General features: G+C 42.1%; 1 protein-coding gene and 1 pseudogene across 4 annotated transcripts in view; one reads left to right on the plus strand and one right to left on the minus strand.

Annotated features, from left to right (window-relative positions):
• Limch1 (LIM and calponin homology domains 1) overlaps positions 1-24,138 on the plus strand; it is a 328,214-nt gene that overhangs the window by 19,789 nt on the left and 284,287 nt on the right. The gene's annotated exons all lie outside the window — the stretch shown is intronic.
• On the minus strand, positions 5,473-6,009 carry LOC139706497 (thioredoxin-like protein 4A pseudogene; annotated as a pseudogene).

Below are 24,138 nucleotides of genomic sequence, written 5' to 3' on the forward strand. Positions count from 1 at the left end.
CTCTCTAGCTGCTGACCCCATATACACAAGCCATCCACACATAGTATTGCTTGCCATTGATGCTTGTGGTTGTTTGTTGTGTAGCATTGTTGTGGAGTAGGTAGCTAAATCAGTGAGTGAAACCATGGAGATGTGAAAATGGGAGATGGAGCTGGATGATAGTGAGTAGTCCAGCGTAGTGGGAGGAGGGTGAGTGGGTTTGTGGGTAGACTGGAGCTAGGGTGCATCTAGACAAGGCTGTATCTACAGAGACTTCTGGTACCTTGGTATAAAATGTGAACATGGTATAAGGGGCACTGTCAGAGGTTTTATTTATGCATTTAGTGTTTATTTACAGCAAAAGGAACAGGGTTATAGATTTGTACTTTAGGCAGCAGTAGGGAGGGAATTGGAGGCAGGAGGCAGATTCTGCTGTAGTTTGATTGATTTGTGCAGAAACCTGAATTAGGAGAATGACCATATGTTTGAAAGTGGGGGATGACTGCCAGGCACATCTGGGTATAAAGTTGATACAAGTTGGTGACCTATATATTGCTGGCTTTACCCATTTGGTTCTCTGTCTGGAATGTTCCTCTTCTTCAGTGATTCTCTCTTCACCTTTCCACGCCCTGCTCAACATTCTGGGAAGTCGTCCATGTCTCGTGTGAAGGTAGAGCTTATATAGCTGTTAACTTCTTTTTTTTTAACAGAACCATATTAATCTTTTTGTCAATGAAATTTCCATTCCATTCATTTGTCAATGAATTTTCTTATAATTATATATCAGTTGTAAGTCTGTCTCTTCCATATGGTCAGCTGCTAATTCACTCATTAAGCACCCATTCTTTGGTGTGGTGGAAGGTGCTTGGGATATAGCTGTGAATTAGAGAGATATACAGCCTCTACTTTTTTGGAGTTTATGGGTCTAGTGGGGAATAACTCTGATAACAGGTCATTACTGACATGCTGTGGTGGAAAAAGTAGAGAAGGGCAGAGGAACATACTGGGCAGATGCTTAAGCTGGAATGGTAGGGGGCCGGTGAAGGTCTCTTGAAGGGAGGAAATGGCGAAGGGGTGAACCTCCATGTAGAATTGTCTGTTAGGTTATGTTATGAGTCTTGAGTTCAGGGGACGGATCTAGACTGAAGATAGAGGGTTGTAGAGTATCACGGTGTATCTGATGTTCAAGCTTAATAGTGGGTGAAACTGACCAGGAGGTATGCAAACAGAAAAAAGAAACCATGACAAACTTCAACATTTGAGGGATGTAGAAGAGGGAGCCAAGTGGCTGGGCCCAGTGGTGCATGACTATGATCCCAGCTGCTCTGGAGGCTGAGGCAGCTGACTGTGTCTCAGGGGGGGAGGCGGGGAAGCAAAAGCTATTAAGAAGGAAAGAGTGAGAAAGAAAAAGAGAAAGAGGGAGAGAGAAGTAAAAGGTAGGGATGCTGAAGTGAGAGAACTCATGGTTGTTAAATGTTGGAGACAACTCCATCTTGGAAACTAAGGCAAGAGAAGTTTTTTGGAAGGAAGGGGTAAACACAGTTGTCCCATGCTGCCAAAAAGGCAAATAGTGAACTGAAAAGTGACCATTAGTTCTGGCTTCAAAAGCCTAGTAGAGATCCAGGCTGGAGCCATGTCAGTGGAGTGGTGGGGCAGAAGCCAGATGGTGGTGTGGTGCGGCTTGGGGAGGCTGAGCCACAGGTGGGGAGTGGGAAAGAGTGGACCATGGAGGGTCCTTCACATCAGGCTCCGCCTTCTTGGTCATCATGGAATTCTCAGCACTCAGTTTAAATAAGTGAAAGTGTGGGGGATGGGAGAGAAGAGGGTTAAGATACACAGGATGTTTTTAGTCTGGCCAAGGGGCACATATTTATGACATTTGCTAAGAGAGTGGGCAAAGCAGGATGAGCAGGCTATGTTTTAGATGTGCAGGGGGCAGATGATAAACGCAGTTGTAGATGGATTGAGTTTGATGCTCTTTTCCTGATTATTCTATAAGTACAGCATTGTCTTTAAAATCCATTCTAAATAACATCCGGGATTACTTGAAATTGATCAAAATTGGGACTTCCAGTGGGGTGTGGTAGCGCACACTTGTAACCCCAGCAGTTTGGGAAGTGGAGGCTGGAAGGTCACAAGTTTGAGGCCAGTCTTAGCAATTGAGCAAGATCCTCAGCAACTTATTGAAAACCAGTTTTAAAAAAATAAAAAATAAAAGGCTCTCAGTTCAATTCCCAGTACTGAAAAAAAGTTAGGATTTCCTCTTAACTTTATAAGCCTGAGAATATCACAGAACTTAAAAAAAGTGAATGAGGAATCTAGAAATTTAAAAAAAATGTATGAAAAACATATTTCTGGGCATAGTGATCTTTGGATGAAGAAGTTGGACTAACACTACCAGTGCTAAGGTATTTTCAAATTGTTTATTTAATTGGTCAATGTATTTAACTTCTCTTTGTCCTTTTGAAATTGGGGAAAATCATTTGTACACTGAACTAGTGGATGAGTGTGACCTGGCTCTGTTCCACTGGGGCCAGCTTTTATTTCCTTAATGAATTCACTTCCTTCATCTGTTGGTGATAAGCAGGCAAGTGAAGAATTCTTATCTGCATGTATGGATTGAACATCTGTTTCTACTCCACTGCGTTTTGGTTTAGACTTCTTTGCTAAGACATTAATGTGAACAAGTGAGTCTTCTGTTATGTAAAGGCATTTTACATTGAAAAAATTTACTATCCAAAAACCTTATGTGGATTAAATTGATCATTCGGATTTCCCCCTGCTATTTTGAGTGATGCAGAAGTCATGGTCATTGTTTTTCCTTAAAGATCTGTGACTACAAAATTTTTTAAAATATGTAATTTTGTGAATAATGATGGTTGGAGGATGTTGAGTTTAACCTATGGGTGCTCAAAGTTGACAGTGAGCTGTGACATATTTCATTCTGCATACTAAAAATGTTCCAGAAAGGAAAGCAAAGAACATCATGGAAACTTAGTAGAAAGCCCTTATGTTTTTTTATCTGAAAGAAAAAGACTAAAATTGGGTAATGAGGTATATAAAAGAGCAACAGCATTTGTGTTGTGATCTGGCTTCCAGGAAGTGAGCTCAAAAAAAGAATGGATCTGGCGCTCTGTGTGGATCAATGTTAGTTAGGACCTCATTTCCCTTTTTTCATAGAGGAGAGCTATAAAAAGGTGGCTTATATATTAACCCCTCTAAAACAGGTCTTCCAAAAGCCTGAACAAATTGTCTTTGTAATGGAACTCTTTTGGAGCCACCTGCTGCAAGAACAAGGACCAGCCATGGTGGGTTGGTAGAAGGTCAATCTATAAGAATTAAAATGTAGAATCAAGCCAAGTACCATTTTTCTAAAAAGATTGGTAGACAAGCCAGTTGTTAATACTGTATCTACATATCCAATATGATCATCTAGAACTCAGCACCTGATTTCCAAAAGGCTGCTGTTCTGTGTCTTCTGTGACCCCTTTTGGAGAAACTCCACCAGACCTCAGGGACTTCAGTGCCTATATTCATAGAAAGTGCTCAGGCCTGAGGGCTGATTGAGCAGGTTAGAAACCCAGCTACCAGTGAAGTAGCTTGGGAAAGTTGCTTAACCTCTCTAAACTTCAGTTTTCTTTTCTATGAAATGGTCATGATAATACCATGATAATCACATGATAATATGTGAGTTAATATAAAGCAAATATTAAAAGAAATATCTGAAAAAAAAAAAACGCCACTTGTTAGCTTTGAGTATTCAATAATCTATGAGGAATTTTTGGTTTTTGGCTTTAACTTTTTCTGAATTGAAGTTGTTTACAAAATGGACAGCTAAGAATTTATTGTTCATTGTTTTTCTCTGGTAATTACTATTTGATGAGTAAAAATGGGATGAGTACAAAAGGGGAGGGGATATGTGAAAAACCCAATTTTCAACCACATGATATCATGTGAAATACCGAGAGGTAATTGACAAATGAAATATTTTGGCCTTTAGCATGTAGATAGAGAGTGTGGCTGTTTAGCAGAGATGTTGAAGGGTCAAGCCTGGATAACCATCAGTTTAAGAATGGAGTTTCTGAAGTGCATTGAATTCAGGGGCAGGTTTTTTTGTACTGTCTCGTTTGCTTTTATTTTAAATTAACGTGTACTTTATAGCTGTATGCTGTGGTGAGATACTCTTTTTTGTTGCAAAGAAGACTTGGATTATCTGGTTTCTCCTTGTCTTCAAATTCTGTAGAGTGATGAATAATTTGCTATCAGAAAGCACAAAAAGAGAAAATAGTATGTGGCTTTCAAGACATAAATTGTTATCTATGTCAATAAATAAATACTCAGGTATACTGTATTTTTTAAGAGTTAATATTTTTATTTTAAAAGTGATAAAAATACAGGAAATAAGAAAATACAGATAAAGTACAAAGACTAAAAATATTTCCATTATCCTTTTATCTGGAAATCTACTTACCAGAACATTTTCCAGGTAGGTACATATATATATATATATATATATATATATATATATATATATGTCTTTAAAAGACACTCATAAGGGGCTATGGTTGTGGCTCAGTGGTAGAGTGCTTGCCTAGATTGTATGAAGCACTGAGTTCGATTCTCAGCATCACATTAAAAAAATAAACAAATAAAACAAGGGTATTATGTTCATCTATAATTGAAAATATTGAAAAAAAAGATACTCATGGGCTGGGATATAGCTCAACTGGTAGAGTGCTTGCCTCACATGCACAAGGTCCTGGGTTCAATCCACAAAAACAAGCAAACAAACAAACAAAAAAAAACCCGAAGACACTCATAATATTGATTTATATTTTAAGATCCATTGCAAATATATTTTCTTTATGATGATATATATCTATAATATTCAGTAACTCATTAAAAAAATCAAAAAATGGACCAAAAAAGTTTTTAATCTTTATTTTATTAGCAAAATGTAGGTTATTTTTTTTTTTACAAATATTAGTTCTTTTTTTTTTTTTTCAAAAGAAACTAACTTTATTTTTAGAACCACACACGCCAAACAAAACAGCCTCTCAGGAAAAACCCTCAGAGCCTCAACTGCCACCACCGGCTTTCCACAAGCCTCTCTCTCCCACACAAGCTTCTCTCCACCTCCCACAATCCTCCTGCTCTTGAGGCTGATTGGCTGGGTCACGTGGGCGGAGCCAAAAAAGTCCCCCAATGAGCAGCTCCGTGGTCTGAAAGGGCAGGGAAACAGTCCAATGAGCATCACTGCAGAAGAGCCAATCAGCTAGATGTTGCTGGGGCGAGGAGCCAATCAGCTAGATGTTGCTGGGGCCGCTGTGAGCCAATCATCAGCCTGCAGCTGGAAGTTTGCTGGGGCCCCTTCGGCTGTGGCTCTCAACACAATCCCACAGGAAAAACACCTTGACCCCTCTGCAAGGGTGAGGTAGCAATTAACTGAGACCACAAACACCAGTCAGCTACACAGGTTCTTAAGAACAGTGGTGGGTGCTCCTTCAGGTGTTTATTTGCTTCAGCTCGTGAAGGTGTGTGACCCTTAGCCCTCCAGTTCTCAACAGACCAGAGCAAGTCCAGGGAAGGGCCCCATGGCACCAGCCTCAGTATCTGTACTTGGTGGAGTAGTCCTTGGGGGACACCACCAGGCCCCGGCCCTTACGGGCACCACGGTATACAGTCTCAATTATGTCAACCATCTCCTGCTTGTCTTCCATGGCCCAGTTGATCTTGTTGTTGTTGCCTGTGCCCAAGTCAATCATGATGTGCTTGTTCCTTCTCTGCTATGCTGTACAGAACCTCGTCCATCTTCATGCAGGTGGGGTCCCAGTCGTGCCCGAAACGAATGACCACGACGCGGTCCTCCTCCGAGAGGATGGCCTGGTCCACCTGCCAGCCATTGTGCAAGTGGGGGAGCATGTACCACATGCTGGCGTGGCCGGGCGGTGCGGCAGGGCGCCGCGCGAGCTGCCTTGCCCTCTGTCTCCGGGTCTCGTCTGGCCCGCACCTCCCGGCCGCACCAGCGCCTCCCGCGCTACAAATATGTTCTTAAATAGCAGAACTGAACACTTGCCAGCCTTTGCATAATAGTGATAACTCCTTTAATTTAAAGGGTTATTTATTTTAACAGAACTAGAGAAGCTGCTTCGGGGAGAGCATTTCCTAATACAATCATGATTTCATTCAGCATTTGGTGAAAAATCACATTAGTTTTACTGTAAGAGACATACCAGTGTCCAGTGAGGACCTAAGGGATGAACAAAAGATGGGCAGATAATTACCTTGGAAATCTGCACTGGGCAACTATTTCACCACTTTAGCCAGATAAAACTTGATGTTAAGTTAACTTACAGAATTAACTTATCATATACTCAACAATTCTACTCCCAGGTATCTACCTAAGAGCATGCAACCATGTACACACAAAACATATACCTGACTATTGTAGCAGCATTATTTATAGTAGCTCCAAAGTAGAAATAGCCCAAATGTCTATGAATGGGTGAATGGATTTACAAATGGTCATATATCCATACAGTGCAATGGAATACTATACTACTTGGCAATAAAAAGAAATAAATTACTGATATATGTTATACCATGGCTGAATGTCAAGAACATGCTATGTGAAAGAAACCAGATGCAAAAAACTCTCTGCTGGAGAGTACTGGGGAGTGATATTGGCCAAATTATACTGTAAGATCATGTGTACATATGGATATGTAACAACAAATCCCACCATTATGTTCAACTATAATGAACCAATAAAAGTGGAAAAAGAAAAAAATACGCTTGTAAAATTTCCAAAATAAATAAATAAAAAGACTGTGCACACTGTATTTTCCCATTTTTATGTAATGTTCAGAAAGGGCAAATTGATAAAGACAGCAAGATCACTGGTTGCCCAGGCTAGAAATGAGTGTGGGAATTAACTGCTACTCAGCATGAAGAGTCTTTTGGGGTTGATGGAAATATTCTAAATCTCATTTATAGCAGTGGTTGCACAATTCTATAAATATGCCAACAATATTTCATTGATATTTACATTGAGTGAATTTTATAGTATCTAAATTGTGCACTCATAAAGCTGTATTTTTTTAAATGATAAAGAATATCTGATTAACAATATGTTGAAAAGGAAACCAGTAAGACATCTACAGCACTTTTGGGTTTTGGCTTAAAGAAGGCAACTAACTTTGTCATCTATTGGGATTCATCTAACACTAGCCACCTCTAAGTGTTACCTCAATAAAACAGAAGTCAGATACTTGACGTGTACCAGTAGTAAAGCAGAACTATTGCTGCCCCTTGCCCCCAAGATCAGGACCACTGGATCTGTCCCCCCAAAATTTTTGGTGAGGATGTTACCAAGGCAGCTGGCAAGAAGGTATATTACATTGAAACTGATCCTTCAGAACACACAGCCCAGGTTGAATTGATAACCTTCTGCCTCTGTCCGGATTGACAGAGCCTTCAGTGAACTACCTAGAAACAGAAAATATTAGATTCAGTGGAAATATCCTTTTTCATGAGATTGTCAACATTGCCAGACACCAATGTTGAGCCAGAGAACTACAAACCCTTAATGAGATCCTAGGGACTTCCCAGTCCCCAGGCTGCAATGTTGATGGCCACCACCCTCATGAAATCATAGATGACATCAGCAGTGGTGACACGGGATGACCAGCTAGTTAAGTAAAAGGAAGACACTTCAATGATGGATCAGGTGACAACCCAAACAAACAAGAAGACAGCAACAGAAATTCCCAAACTACCAGCTCATGAAAATCTTTTTGGAATTTCTCTTCAAAGAGTCCTGGGCTTGCCCCCAGCCTTTGGGTCCTGTCTTCAGTGATCTTAGGAGCTTGTCATGGCCATCCAAGTTAGAAACCACTGTTCTGTGTGAGTTGTTGCTCTAGATCCTGAAATGCTGATCTGAAAGACACATGGTCCATAGGCACTGCTTCCTTCTTCCCTTCCCTTTTGTGTTTCAAAGATGTCAAATCTCCTAGCTTGGAGCTGGGGTGTAGCTCAGTGATAGAGCCCCTGCCTTGTATGCTCAAGGCACTGGGTTCAGTCCCCAGCACTGGAAAAAATAATTCTCCAGTCTCTGCAGGGTTTGCCTTGTAGCTTCTTCTCCTACTAAAAGCTAGACTTGGTGCTTCTTTATACTCACCTTAAGGAATTGACTGCTTAGAAGCATTAACAGCACCATGGATACGTTATTGGAAAGACAAAAAAGAATCATTAACCATGGAGAGAACAACATTTCTGTTCCCCCTAAATCCTGGATGTCCCTTCCTATCACTCTTCTGCCATCTTGCTATCCTATGTCTCTTACTGAACTGGGCAAAATTTGGATATTTCTTTGAGGTCTAGTATTTTGCTTCACCTGCTTCCGAGAGAGAGAGAGAGAGAGAGAGAGAGAGAGAGAGAGAGAGAGAGAGAGAGAGAGAGAGAAACACTAAGCCTTGCTTAGTTCAACTCCAGAGTGAACGTGATACACAGGAGGTCTGCCATGTGTGGTCTGTGACGTTACCAAGCAATGGATTATCAGAGGATCAAAGTACCTGAGCTTTGGAGGCTAACCACAGTTGCTGGATTTAGCAAATAAAAATACAAGATGCCAAGTTATGTTTGAAGTGCAAATGAACAACAACATTTTTTTATTATAAACACATCCTTTATCTGAAATCCAAATCTAATATATATCCTATAAAAGAAGATAACCCAAATGTCACCTAGATTTTTTTTATGTTATACTCCATGTATGTATACCCTTATTTTATTATTTATTTTTATGTGGTGCTGAGGATTGAACCCAGTGCTTCACATATGCTAGGTGAGCGCTCTACCACTGAGCCAGTACCTCAGCCCCTCACACCTGGATTTAAGGGTGGCATGGGTGTGGCCCTTATTCTAGGTGCTGTATACTTAAGCTACAAATTGAGGATTCTACTACATGGGAAGACTCAGGGAGAACTGACAGTTTTGGTTACACATCTTGTTTTCTGTCTGTAATACTATTTAACAAATGCCATTGATTAAACACAATTAATGAGACAAAAGCTATTACCCGATTCCGACAGTCAAGAAACAGCTTGGATTATTATTGCCAAGGACGTAGAATAGGGCATTGTTCTTGGATTCTGCTCAGTTGATGATTTGACCTGTCATATTAGGATAATATTTTAATCCTCAAGTGCTCTACTTTTTCATTTTGGAATCCTGCAGTAAAAAAAAAAAAAGCTTTTGTGATTGGGCCTATAGAAATAATTACATTATATGGCTGATTATCAATCCCGTTTTTGGCAATTTCAAAGTCACCTACATTTATATGCCTTCTATCTTCTCTTGGTGACTGAGTTATAAGGGGGTGGGAGTTCTTGCAGGAATTAGGGTTTATAGTCAGTGCATAATCGAACATGTAGTTAAAAGTACCGAGTGTGGACTGATTCACTGGCTCACTCCTAACACACAGACCCCAGAGAGGGAAAAAGAGCACTTTACAGCAGAGAAACCTGGCCAACTTGTCAGGAGTGCAAGGTCAATCTCACCAATACCAAGCCGCAGTGTAGTCCTGTGCCCCCGCAATGGAATGCTCTATCTTGTATGATTCTTTCCCCTAAATCCATACCTGAGACTAGACCTGGGAGCATCAAACAAGCCCAAATTGAGGGACATTCTACAAAATATGTGATCAGATACCCTCCAAGAGTGTCAAGATCATTAAAGAGAAGGAAAGACTGAGAAGCTGTCACAGACATTCAGTCATGATGACTAAATACATTTTGGACACTGGTGGAAAAACTGGTGAAATCCAAATAAACGTTGTCATTTAGTTAGTAGTATTGTACCAATGTCAAATTCTTAGGTTTTTTTTTTTTTTTCTGGGGGTGGATAGGGGGACAGAGAGCAAGTTTATTTGGTGAATGCTGACAGCAAGCATCATCTAAGCGTGATCAAATTTTTCCATGACAACAGAGCCTAGGAAACCCTCGGGGCTACATACAATGTCTCACACTGGGCAAGGCAGGGCTTTGGGGATTCTGGATGTCCTCAGCCTCTCAGTACCGTATGTACGGGTCTTCATCACTGAGGCAACCATTGCTGGGTACCACTATCTCTTCTTCTTTCTCTGCCATTTTCTCCTCTAGTGTGAGGGATTTCAGTGCCCACAGCAGTACCATTTCTTGCTGACCACCTGAGGCCATTTTTCTTCCAACATTAGAGTAGATTACCAGTAGATATTGCACATGGCTTCCCCCCACCCCTGTACGTATATATGTATGGTCCTGAGCGGCTGAGAACACTCCAGTATCCCCAAAGCCCTGCCTTGCCCTGTGTGAGATATTGTTTTGTGATACAACAGCAAAACAAATAAACAAACAAAACCCAGTAAACCCAGGCTCTGCCCTCACAGAGCTTATATTCTACTAGTGGAGATAATAAATAAGAGACATAAGCAAAATGTGTGGTGTGTTAAGTAGTGTTGAGTGCTGAGGGAAAAGGTCAAGCAGGAAAGGAAGAAATAAAGTGTTGGAGGTGATGGATGTGAAGATTAGAGGCCCATAGATGTGCTCACTGAGAAGATGACTATAATATGAAGTCATGTCACAAGTGAGGAAGTGAGCCATATGGAGTCTACACAGGGATAAAGCATCCCAGAGGGGAAATGGCATGCTCACAGGTCCTGAGACAGCGCATGCCTGGTGTGTTTGAGGGATAGCAAGGGATGTTGTTTGCTTGTTTGACCCTTAGCTGGAGGGGCTGTTGTCTCGTGGGGTCATGTTATAGGTGAAAATGGTTTTAGCTTTTGTACTCACACTCGGCTTGGCGAGACATTTGTGCTAAGAGAGACACGTGGGAACTCAGCCTGACTGAAGTCTTCTTGCATCTTAGCTGGTTCCATATGCTTTTCTAGTGAGGAGGGCGGGGTGGTTGCGGGAACTTAACCTGCCCACACTATTCAAAACATTGGTTTTCCCTCTGTACTTTTTTGGTCAAGCATTTCTGATTTATATGGAATTCACAGTGGTAAATTGGATGTGGCTACATTGCACATTCATAATCAATATTGGATGTTGCTGGAAAAGGGTGACCCACTTGCTGATGGCTGCCCTAACATAGGGCCCCTCCTCCCGGCTCGGAGGGACACAGCCAGGGTACATTCTTTACTTCTTTGGGTAGAGAATGTGGCTGTAAATGAGGAAGATCCCCCTCTGAATGCCTCTCTCACTGCAGATTATGCGTGCGTGAATAAAATCTGGGGAGTTGTTGCACCTGGTTCTGATGTGGCCTTTGGCACAGGATTCTTTTATTATCAGGTCCCAAAAGGCAGTCTCTCTAAACATACCTGGCACAGATTGGGCCAGTCCACAGCCGTATGTCACAGTTACTCGAGTGTTGCTGCTTAGTCTCAGGATGGAGGCAGAGAGGCTGAAAGCTCTCTGGAAATCAAAGAAAACGAGTTTCTCCCATAGAATAGGGCACCATGGTTTCATCTGGAGCTTTATTACATTATAACAAATACCATGGCTTTAAAGCCCTGTTAGAGAAGGAAAAACACTTTCATCTTGACCTTTAACCTATAAAAATGGATCCCCTTCTTAATGATCTAGAATTGTACATACGAACATAGACTGTAAAATTGGAATGACCTAAAGATACTTATCCAAAAAGAAATAAACTTCCCTTTTATCAAAATCTATTTTTATCATCTGGCTCAGACTTTTTCATTTTTTAAAGAGATGTATAAAATGGAACCCTTTCAATTGAGTGATCCCAGAACTATTTTTACTGTGTCATTAGAAAAAAATAACAATGGGTTTTGGAATAATATAAACTCTCCCTGAGTCTGCAGTAGATGGGTTTAAGTAGAACTTTCTATCTGAGGGCAGCTTTTTATTCTTGCTTTTGGGGTTGAATTGTTTGTCTAGGTAAGCTGGGTTCGTGTAGTTTTAAAGTAACTACATAAAGAATTTCCCCCCATTTCCGTAGAGTACTAGGCCAAATTTGGTTCTGTTTTATGTATTATTGATGGTTTGTGATTGAGCCCTTTTCTCCCTGCCAGGAGGAGATTGTTAAATCCAGGGCTGTGGTAGGTTAAGGAATGAATGCCTTCAATAGGACCCTGGCTGTGGCATACTGATAGAATCTGAAGTTGAATTCTTGGGTTACATTTAAACCCTTCCAATGAAAAGGACTTTTTATTATACTATGAAATAAGAATGAAATATTCATTTGCTTGGAACCTGTTAAATTCTTAAATTTCATATAGGAGTTGCAGAATAAAGACCTATTATTGACTAACCCTAATCTGAAAATCTCTATCATACTTCTCTGCAAGCCGTAAAAGCCGTTCAGTTGTACTCTGGGTCGTGGTAGTTAAAACCTTTGGATTTCCTGAGCTTGGTAGAGGAGGGGAGCGTCGAAGTGAAATGCCAAGGAAATTACTGCTATTCTGGATCTGGGATTGTAGGTGCTTCTGTGACCTTTAATTCAAGATTCTTTATTCTGAGTCACCTTCATGTTCCCTTGGAAATCACATGTGTCGGGAAGCACCTAAATAGCTCCCTTGGGGTCTGTAATTGGGAGTATTTCAGGCTGAGCAGATGATTCATAGGGCATCTTGTGCATGGAGACCAGTGGTGGCATCTACACTGAATGCAAGGGCACTGGTTCCAAATCAGAAAGAGACAGACCTCGAATGGCTTCTCATTGAAACCCAGGTAGGCTGAGCCATTATTAAACGTAAAGTCATGGCCTCACTCTTTTCTTTGGACAGAAGGACAAGACACAGCAGTGTCTGAAGCCAAACTGCCAACACATTTAAAGATAGCACAGAGGCCCTGTGGGCGTAAGGCAAGGAGTGCCAGGCACATTTTCCATAGGGTCCTGTCACTTTTGACTTCCTAAACCAGTTTCCCTTAAACAAAAACAAAACAAAACAAAAACCGAGACACAGGAAGGGGAAAGAGGAAAAGTTTGTGCAGTTTGATTTGGGGGCCTCGAGTGTTAATTTTAGCAAAACAATTTGATTCAATTCGTTGCAGCTTACCTTGGAGAAGTATAATTCACTAGTTTAAAACCATGGTATAAACTATTTTGTGCTTTTACAATGGATCTTCTTTATCATTTGGGCTAGTAGAAGTGAATATATTCAGTGCTGTTAAAATTATTTTTATTTTTGATTTCAGGAAAATACACCACTCTTTTAAAATACTTCTTGGGGACTACAGTTCAATTTTTCTGCTCTTAGGTCTGTGTACATGTTTTATAAAAGTCTTGAGTGTATTTTTCCCCCCTATCATGTGTTATCTGCATTAATCTGTGCAGCAATTTTTTTATTGAGCGTTTATTATGTGTCAGGAGTTTCTCTAGCTCTTGGGGATTCCCCTTGCCTTGTGGTAGTTACATTCTAGTGGATAATGACAGAAAAGAGGTAAAAAATATGTCAGCTGGTGATAAGCATTATGGAGAAAAATTAAACAGGCAGTAGAGATAGGAGATATTTGGGGAGGGGAATATGCTGTCTGTTCAGGGTGCTCAGGGACAATCTCAAGAAAAGGTGACTCCCAGCCAGGTGCAGTGTTGCACGCCTGTAATCCTGGTGGCTCGGGAGGCTGAGGCAGGAGGATCTCAAGTTCAAAGCCAGCCTCAGCGAAAGTGAAGCATGAAGCAACACAGTGAGACCCTATCTACAAATAAACTACAAATAAAATAGGGCTGGGGATCTGGCTCAGTGGGCGAGTGCTTATGAGTTCAGTCCTCAGTACCAATAAGGAGAGAGAGAGAGAGAGAGAGAGAGAGAGAGGTGACTCTCCACCAGAGACCTAAAGGACCATAGGAGACCTCCATGGAACACCAGGAAAAGAGCCTTCTGGAATGGGCTGGTGGAGTGGAGTGGGAAAAGGTGCAGGAATAGAAGTTGGAGAGGTGGCGGGGCCAGATCCATGGCTGTTGTGGCCAAGGGGAGGATTTGGGATTTCTTGCTGTGAGAGTTGTATTCTAGCGTGATTGCTGACCCTCCTCCTTCCCCACATCCTCCATCTTCTTTCTGTACCATCCTCGGGTGTTTCATTTTCCAGACTTATTAAGGTTTCAAAAACAAACACAAACCTAGCCCAAACAGTGATGTATTCAGTACAAATGATTGGAATCTAGCTGTCTATGTCTAATAAAACACTCTACTTTCCATGAGCCATTTGCTGGGTGAAGTAGCCCCTGCTCTTGGCCTGTGAAATATGCTGAGCTGTGCCCTTCTCAGTCCCATAAAATGTCCTCAACCTTTTGTGGGGTTAGAAGGTTGCTGTGTGGTTCCATTCTTTCGTGTGGCTTTTTGGTTGTGTGCCTTTGGTTTTTGGTATGTCTGACTTTGATGTTTACCTGTACAAAGGGCATTTCTAGAAAGTAAGCTCTGGGAAGACGGTAAGTATATTTGGGGTATAAAGGTTGTTGTGGTTGATTTCCTGACATCCAGTCAACCCCACCAGGGTCATCATAGTTGAGCCCATGTGTCCAGCCCTTCCCTCCTCCTGAGGCAGTCATGGCATTGGATGCTCCTTTGTAGTGACTGGCAAATAAATGGGCCAGCGATTCAGTCATGGCTCGTGCTGAAGGAGCTTCTATGAAGGGTTTCCTTGCTTCTAAGAAAGACTCCAAGAGAAGGTTATCATTTTTCCTCTGCTCACTGCTGTGTCTGTATGTGATGCCTGGAGCTACTGCAGCTATCTTGCTACCAGCCTGAGAATGATGTCTGTATGTTCCAAGCTACAGAATCATCCAGCTCCGGAGACCACACACTTTGGACTTTTAATGGTATTTATTTATTTGTGTAGTTATAGATGGAAACACTACCTCTATTTATTTGTTTGTTTGTTTATTTATTTTTATGTGGTGCTGAGGATCAAACCCAGTGCCTTACACATGCTAGACAAGTGCTCTACCACTGAGCCGCAACTCCAGCCCTGGTATTTATTTTTTTTGAGTTGGGGTAATTTGCTGTATTTGCAGCTGAAAGCATCCTGACTGATAGATATTTGTTAATTAATTTCTTGCAGTTTTTCATAGAATATATTGTATGGAATTACATTTAGTGTGTTTTAGTGATACTCAGCCCCTTTGACTCCCAAATTACTTAAATAATTTAGGAGGTTAAAATGGAAACACGAAAGAGCTGGGGTTGTGGCTCAGTGGTAGAGCGCTCACCTAGCACGTGTGAGACCCTGGGTTCGAACCTCAGCACCACATAAAAATAAATAAATAAAACAAAGGTATTGTGTCCAACTATAACTAAAAAATAAATATTTTAAAAAAATGGAAACATGAGGACATTGTTACCCTTATATAATCTCTGGAACCTTGTATATGAAAGGACTATGATAATATTTTTGTGTTTAAAGAGCCGACAGGATGCTGTAGACAATATCAATTTACTATAATGATCGTATACTACTCTTTACGTTAGCAACATCCAAAAAGACAGTGAGAAAATAGGTAAATTTTAAGATACAGACCTATGCCAGAATCATGAGAGCTACTTCTTGCACGAACCCAGAGACTTTAACTTTTAAAAAATTGTCCAAGAACTTTGAGCTCATCCTTTTATCCTATTCATTTGTTAAGAGTATTTGGCTTGGGAGGCTGAGGCAGGAGGATCTTGGGTTCAAAGCCACTCTTAGCAAAAGTGAGGCACTAAGCCATTAAGTGAGACCCTGTCTCTAAATAAAATACAAAATAGGGCTGGAGATGTGGCTCAGTGGTTGAATGTCCCTGAGTTTAATCCCTGGTACTGCCTCCACCCCCCTAAAAAAAGTATTCATAAGCACAGGTAATATTGACAAATTGAGATACTGACTGATCTATGAGGATTTAGGGGCACAGTAAGGGTGCATCTGTACCTGTACTTCTGTGTCACCTGACTGAGTTTAGTGGAGTAAGAACATTGCTGCTTTATTTCCTTTAAAACAATATTTTTGGTGTTCTGTCCAAAGTCATACACATCTCTTTGAGCTCTTTTGAAGACTTGGAGTAGAACCCTGCCTCTCAAGTGGGGAGTGACTAAGTAAAATGAAACAAGTTTGGCTGAGGCCCTGGGAAAAATGCTAAGAGCCAGCGCCTTTGCTGCTCCTGCCCTGAAATCTGAGAGGTTCTGAGGTCCGCACAAGGTGGCTTTGTGTTCCTCTGACTGCGGGGCCTGGGCTGAGCTACCTAGCAGGCCTCTGATAATCACTTCCAAAGCATGCACTGTTCTCTTTCAGAATCTTCTAGAAAGGTGGACAGAGTGTGAAGTAAGTTCACTCTTTCCAGGTTCCCCAGCCCAAGCCTGGCTTTGTGGTGGGATCCTGGCAAAGACTTTAAAATGCCTATCTCTCTTGCCCCTTCACCCCTGAATAGCACAGCAAGCAGATGCCCCCAGTTGCCCAGCAGGAAGATGGTTCCTTTTAATTCTGGCAAAATCTAGGAACTTCTTATGTGTCGTGGCATCCAGAAACATAAAAAAAGAATTCTAAGAAAAGATTGCCGCTAATTAACATTTCCAGGGTTCCCATTGCTGTGCTGCGGAGGGATGTGTTATTTAAGCTTTGCAGAGATACATTAAGATTTACTTTGTGCCTGTCTTTTTGCTTGCTGAAAGGGGAAAACAGAAGCATGGGTGTTGTTATAAAGGAAGTTGATTTTCATATGAAACTTAGTGCACATCCGTCTATCATTTCTTCTGCAAAACATGCTGTTTCATACAGCACAGGTGCTTTTATTTATCTGCTTGTTTCTAATATTAAGATTGCTCAGTGGAAAGGGTGAGAACAAGACCCCCAGAAAGTAGAGAGAATGAAGGGGGCTGGGGGAAAGGAGAGAACTTCAGAGAAGAATGTCATGGTTTGCCTGAAGGAGGCTGGGGAGGGAGGAGGCAGAAAAAGTTAAGAGATCCATTTGGTTAAAACAAGCGAGGGCAGTTGCTGGTTGAGAGAAGTGGGGCTTTCTAGTCCTAAGATCTTACATGTGATAGCCAAGTATGGTAGATTCTAGATATGTGTGTCAAGAGAAGAAGAAGTAATATAATTAAAATAGTGGCTATTGGTTAATGCTTATCATGAATGTGGGCAGCTGGTGGGAATGAGACTTTCAAAATCTAAATGTTATTCAGTTCATTTTACTGTGTGTGTGTGTGTGTGTGTGTGTGTGTTGCTGGGGATGGAACCTGGGGCCCCACATGCCAGGCAAGCGCTGAACCATTGAGCTATATCCCACTACCAAATTTATTCTTAGCAATTCTATGAGGTAGATACTCTTTTCTTTTCTCTCCCTCCTTCTCTTCCTCCCTCCCTACCTCTTTCTTTCTTTCTCTTTCTTTCTTTATTTTCTTTTCTCTTTTCTCTCTCTCTCTCTTTCTTCTTTCACAGTACTGAAGCTTAGATTAAATCCCCCAAATCACAGCCAGCAATAAAACGAAGGTTCAGACGAAGTCTGTACCCCTAATCACTACCCTATACTGCATTTGGATACTTAAGGAAATAAAAAATAATATTCAACTGAAATTCACTTGGCCCTTTAAAAAATAGCGATAGAAGAATAGAGCTTTAAAGTTTAAAAGGTCTTTAGAGGTCAGTTAAAAAGAGAAAGCAGAAGTCCAGGAAGAGTATCTTACAGTTCTAAAACTACATCGTGTGGTACCTTGGAAAAAATTCTACCCTCTTATTTTAACTTTCTAAAAAGGGTAAAATGCATATTCTTCCCTGTCAGGTTTTTTTTTTCCTCAGTTTGTTTTCATTATGATCATCAAGACGGGTATCTATTTTAGATTGGACTCTGTCATGAGTAATTCTTGAAGAATTACGTGTTCTTGGCAATTTGTACTACATGCAAAGCCGGGCTGTAGGAAAAATTTCTATCTTGTACTATCTCTCTCCTTTCATGTAGGGTGAGAAAATGAGGCTCTAATGCAGTTTTGAAAGTGTGGTGTACAGACAGTGATTAAAATTTCATTTTGCCAAGGCTCTAGAACATATAGTTTGAATACTACTTGGTGTTTTCCAGATAGAGCTTAAATAGATACCAGTAGAAAACAAAATGGAAGGAAAATTAATTCTAGAGTGTCAATTCTAGAACATATTTTGTTGAAAATAGGATAAAATAGCCACAAATCACACCTGCCACCTTGAAATTTGCAACAGAAATGTTAAAGCTAAATGGGTCTATCCTTGAGATTGCTTTTTGTTTTATATGTATATAAAAAAAGACCTATCCAAATGCTGAAAATGAAGTGAATAGGAATTATGTGAGGAGGAAAGTTCATGTTGGAGATTTTACATAGTTATTATGGCCTAAATATTTCCCCAGAGAACCAAATATAGGAAAACAGGCTAAATGCTGTAAAAATTGCCTTGATGGTCCATTGGACATTTTATTACCAAATTTTCTCCTGGGGTAGGGGGAGCAGATGGAATTTCCTACTTGATTTATGGCATGAAATTTAAGACGAAGAACTGTGTTTCTCTTTCTGTTTCAGGGTACCCACCAGGGCTTTTTGTATGGTTATTTTCCAACTGGCAATATAATTTCCACCTAATTTCTGCATTGGTTTCATGAATTTTAATCCAGTGCATTTCAGTTGAAATTCACAGAATTCCTATAGCAAACATCATTAACCTCATTAATGCCATATCCTGGTTTGCTGAGGGGGCAAGTTGGGATTGCAGTGGGATCTGTTAGATGACGGGATGGAATGGCAAGACACCCACCCCCCCCATACTGTTACTGTCCAAATACTTTGTCTAAAGGAGTATTATAAAAAGAATTTGGTGCCTGGCGAGGTGGCGCACGCCTGGAATCCCAGTGGCTTGGGAGGCTGAGGCAGGAGGATTTCGAGTTCAAAGCCAGCCTCAGCAAAGGCAAGGCGCTAAGCAACTCAGTGAGACCCTGTCTCTAAATAAAATACAAAATAGGACTGGGGATGTGACTCAGTGGTTGAGTGCCCCTGAGTTCAATCCCTGGCACCATGCCCCCCCCCCAAAAAAAAGAAAGAATTTGATTTTCAGATATTTTGGGGATAGTATATTTGAGATCTAATATGTTCAGGCAGTGGGGGTGTGTTTGATAGGTGATGTGGGCTATAGGAGCAGGGGAAACTGGTGGGCTTTCTATGCATAATGGTGTGTGCCTGAGCCAGGGAGGCTGCATTAGGCTTCAGTAACCAATGATTCCATGATCTCTGCGGCTTGCACAGAGGAAGCATTTTCTCGCCCATGCTGTACCTGTTGGTTCCCAGACTGACAGGTGTGTAACTCACAATATCACCAACCACGGTTGCTCTCCAGTGGGAAGGGAACGGAGCTTTCTGTGGAGATGTGCTTTATGGGCCAGAGCAAGCCCTACGTGATACCTGCCCGGAGGAGGGTCATGTAGAGCCAGACCATGCATCTGACCAGGGAAGCCAGAAACCAGTGGCGGCTGTTGCTGAGCATCCCTGAGAAAGGGAAATCACTAAAGGATGGGGGTGGATACTGAGCCAACCACTTCCACATGGATGCCCCTCTGAGTGTCTTTTAGAAATCACAGGGAACGGTGGCCAAATACGTGGTCCCAGGGCACATTTGTCAGTTATTTTCTTCAATTCTCTGTGTGTTCCTTTATCTCTTTAATAGGTATTTATCAAACTGTCATACACCTCAAGTATATAATATAAGCATTTACTGATTTATATTATCATTTTTGGTTGTATGACCTTTGGTGTTTATTTCTTAGGAACCCATTTTGACTGCCTTGTGAAATTCTGATTGTACTTGAAAGCAGTTATTGTATTTGTGTTTATTTTGAATCTGTTACTCAGCTGTAACTGGTGCATGTGTGTTTAGTTTGCATTTATTATCTTTTAACTACCTTTAGTGTAGGGGCCTGATGTGATGTGTTCTTACTAAATAATTAATAACTGGTGGGTAAGCATAGTATATTGGCTATATTTTTTTTCAATATTTCTATGAAATGAGTTAGACTTAAAAGAAACTGTACTAGTTTAGTAATATTTTAACATCTTAAAATTTTATCTATATTCCACAAATAGAGTTTTTTTCCAAGCTGTTTTATCATAGAGTCAAATAACTCAGTATATGTCATCTAGGTGACTCAAAATACCTCTGTATAAAGAGTGAGAGTATTCTAGGGGAAAGAGGTCATCTAGACAGTGGAACACGGCATGGTCCTTGAGTGCAACTCAATTATTTTTTTCCTCAATAATTACCTTCCGCTTGGTTCATCTTTGCTTTGTCTTTGTCTTGGTCTGTTTTCTGTTGCTATAACAAAATACACGAGACCAGGCAATTTCCAAGGAAAGTAAGTTTCTTTTGTTTCACAGTTCTGGAAGGTGGAGAGTCCAAGGGCATGGAACAACATTGGCTTGGATGCTAGTGAGGGCTTTGTGGGGTTTTAACTCATGGCAGAAAGAGAGAAAACATGTGGGATTAGATTCATAATTACCTGCTTTCATGGTAACCAATCCAGTCCTGGGAGAGTAAGAATGCACTCATTCCTGAGCCTCACTAGTCCCTTCATGGGGTGGATCCCTCATGACCCAAATACTCCTTAAATGTCCCACCATCTGTCAGTACCATTGTGTTGGGAATCAAATTTTAACACGAGTTTCAGAGGGAACAAACCATATTTAAACCATATTCAAACTATAGCATCGCTTGTGTTTTTCACGGTCTGGCTTGTCATGTGATTGTGTAATTTTGTTTTCTTCAGAACCAGGTGAGCACAGGAAGTCTCTGACTTCACTGTGTAGCCTATCCCCCTGATGGATTCACATAATGCCTTCACATAGTAGCTGTTCAATTAATTCTTACGAAATGAATTTGATTTTCAGTGATAACAAGGCTTGCATTTTTGAGGTAATGGGGTGCTTAGAATAAAGCTGCAGTTATTTAACATAGAAAAAGTTATGAACTACATCTGAGGAAGGAAGGGACCAGCAACTGCTTTGTGGGTTTTGTGTATGGAATGTTCTAGTCTGTTTGGATAGTCTTGACTTGTTTCAAGAGAGCAGTTTGTTTTGCTTTGCCTATATAAAATTAATGTTCCTGAGATAAGAAGAAGAAGAAAAAAGTTCTGACATAATGAAGCCTCTATCAATCACTTTTATTTTCTTCTGAATCACTTCATGTCTCCTTTTCAGGAGGGCAGTGAAGTAAATTCCTCTGGGAACAAATCCAGTGTTTCTGCCTTGAAGAAACATAATTAACTGACATTTAAAAAGCTACTTTATAGGCCTGTTCTGACTCTGGGCAATGAGCATTCCTTGATTTATAGTTTATGAAAAATATACTTTCAGAATTGGGCTAAGTTTTATGGCAGCTCTTTTAGCTGATTGGTTTCATTTTTATTCAGTAAAATATCTAGAACAGTAGTGATGTCATCAGAAGCTTGACTTGTACCTTAGGGTCCTTGGGAGGCTGACCCAAGCCCAGGCGGGTATCCCACCATGAATGGGAGAAGGGGTCAGCATATGGACGGGAGGAGAAGGTTCAGGAGACCCCCCTCCCAAGGAGGGGAAGAGGCTCATTAATTGATTTCTCTCTCACTAGGGAAGCCAGAGGTTTAGATATTAATGGGAAAAATTATTGAAATGTCAAGGGTTTTGTTTTGTGGCTTAGATTTCCCAAAGTCTCATTATGAGAGTGCAACAGTGTATTATAGGTCACATTCTAAAGGCACTGAAATAATTTTGTTATTAAAATAAAAATATTGCTGCAGAATGACTGGCTCATTGAACCTCGATGTGGTGATGATTCTTAGTCAGGTGAACTCAAGTGACTCTTGATTCATTATGGAAGATTCCCGCCGGGCCATGATTTTAGGTTTCACTGAAAAGCTTTCTCCAAGAGTTACCATGCTTCCAAATTCTCGTTATTTAAATGGGGTGACCAGCACCCCAATTGGAGTAGGGGCAGAGCAGAGCCGCTGCCCGCACCCAGAACAGGCCCAGCGACCCGCCGGTGTGGTAGTCACGTCACCCCAATTGGTGTAGGGCAGAGCAGAGCCGCCGCCCGCGCCCGCAAAGTAGGCAGACCTGCGACCGACTGGCGGAACAGGCCCAGCGGCCTGCCTGCGTGGTAGACACGTCACCCCAATTGGAGTAGGGGCAGAGCAGAGCCTTTGCCCATGCCCGCAAGGTAGGCAGACCTGCGACCGACCAGCGGAACAGGCCCAGCGGCCTACCGGCATGGTAGACATGTCACCCCAATTGGAGTAGGGGCAGAGCAGAGCCGCCGCCTGCGCCCGGAACAGGCCCAGCGACCCGCCGGCGTGGTAGACACATCAACCCAATTGGAGTAAGGGCAGAGCAGAGCCGCCACCCACGCCTGCAAGGTAGGCAGACCTGCGACAGACCAGCAGAACAGGCCCAGGGATCCGCGGGCGTGGTAGACACGTCACACCAATTGGAGGAGGGGCAGAGCAGAGCCGCCGCCCACGCCTGCAAGGTAGGCAGACCTGCGACCGACCAGCGGAACAGGCCCAGCGGCCTGACAGCGTGGTAGAAACGTCCCCACAATTGGAGTAAGGACAGAGCAGAGCCGCCGCCCGCGCCCGGAACAGGCCCAGCAGCCCGCCGGCGTGGTAGTCACGTCACCCCAATTGGAGTAGGTGCAGAGCAGAGCCGCCACCCGCGCCCGCAAGGTAGGCAGACCTGCGACCGACCGGCGGAACAGGCCCAGCAGCCCGCCGGCGTGGCAGACACGTCACCCCAATTGGAGTAGGGGCAGAGCAGAGCCGCCGCCCGTGCCCACAAGGTTGGCAGACCTGCGACCGACCGGTGGAACAGGCCCAGCGGCCTGCTGGCATGGTAGACACATCACCCCAATTGGAGTAAGGGCAGAGCAGAGCCGCCTGCCGCGCCTGGAACAGGCCCAGCGACCCGCCGGCGTGGTAGACACGTCACCCCAATTGGAGTAAGGGCAGAGCAGAGCCGCCGCCCGCGCCTGCAAGGTAGGCAGACCTGCGACTGACCAGCAGAACAGGCCCAGGGGTCCGCGGGCGTGGTAGACACGTCACACCAATTGGAGGAGGGGCAGAGCAGAGCCGCCGCCCGCGCCTGCAAGGTAGGCAGACCTGCAACTGACCGGCAGAACAGGCCCAGCGGCCCGTCAGCATGGTAGACAGATCACCCCAATTGGAGGAGGAGCACAGCCGCCGCCCGACCCTGCAAGGGAGATTTTTCAACTATACAAGAGCAATATAAATATATAGGGGGAAAATTTCAATAACACAACAGTTTCACCAAGCAGAAAGAAATGCGAGCAGTATGAAAAGACAAGGAAAGAAAGGACCACAAGCAATGCAGGTCAACTCAACTTTAGAAGAGGTAATAGCCGCAGCAGATGGAATGTCAGATAAAGAATTCAGGATATACATGCTTCAGATGATCTGGAGTCTCAAGGAAGACATTAGACAGCAAAATCAGACAATGAAAGATCACTTCGACAATGAATTACATAAACAAATCCAAGAAGCAAAAGATCAACTATACATGGAGATAGAGGTTATAAAAAACAAACAAACAGAAATCCTAGAAATGCAGGAAGCAATAAACCAACTTAAAAACTCAATTGAGAATACTACCAGCAGAGTAGAACACTTAGAAGATAGAACATCAGACAATGAAGACAGAGTATTTCAACTTGAAAAGAACATAGACAGCTCAGCAAGACTGTTAAGAAACCATGAGCAGAACATCCAAGAAATATGGGATAACATAAAGAGACCAAACTTAAGAGTCATTGGGATACAGGAAGGTATAGAGGTCCAAACCAAAGGAATGAGCAATCTATTCAATGAAATAATACGAGAAAACTTCCCAGACTTGAAGAATGAGACAGAATCCCAAATCCTAGAAGCCTACAGGACGCCAAATGTGCAAAATCATAAAGAGATCCACACCTAGACACATTATAATGAAGATGCCTAACATACAGAATAAGGAGAGAATTTTAAAAGCTACAAAAGAAAGGAAGCAGATTACATTTAGGGGTAAACCAATCAGGATAACAGCTGATCTTTCAACACAGACTCTGAAAGCTAGAAGACCCTGGAATAACATATTTCAAACACTGAAAGAAAATGGGTTCCAACCAAGAATTGTGTATCCAGCAAAATTAAGCT

This window comes from Marmota flaviventris, chromosome 7 (assembly GCF_047511675.1).
Source record: "Marmota flaviventris isolate mMarFla1 chromosome 7, mMarFla1.hap1, whole genome shotgun sequence".
Classification (NCBI taxonomy): domain Eukaryota; kingdom Metazoa; phylum Chordata; class Mammalia; order Rodentia; family Sciuridae; genus Marmota; species Marmota flaviventris.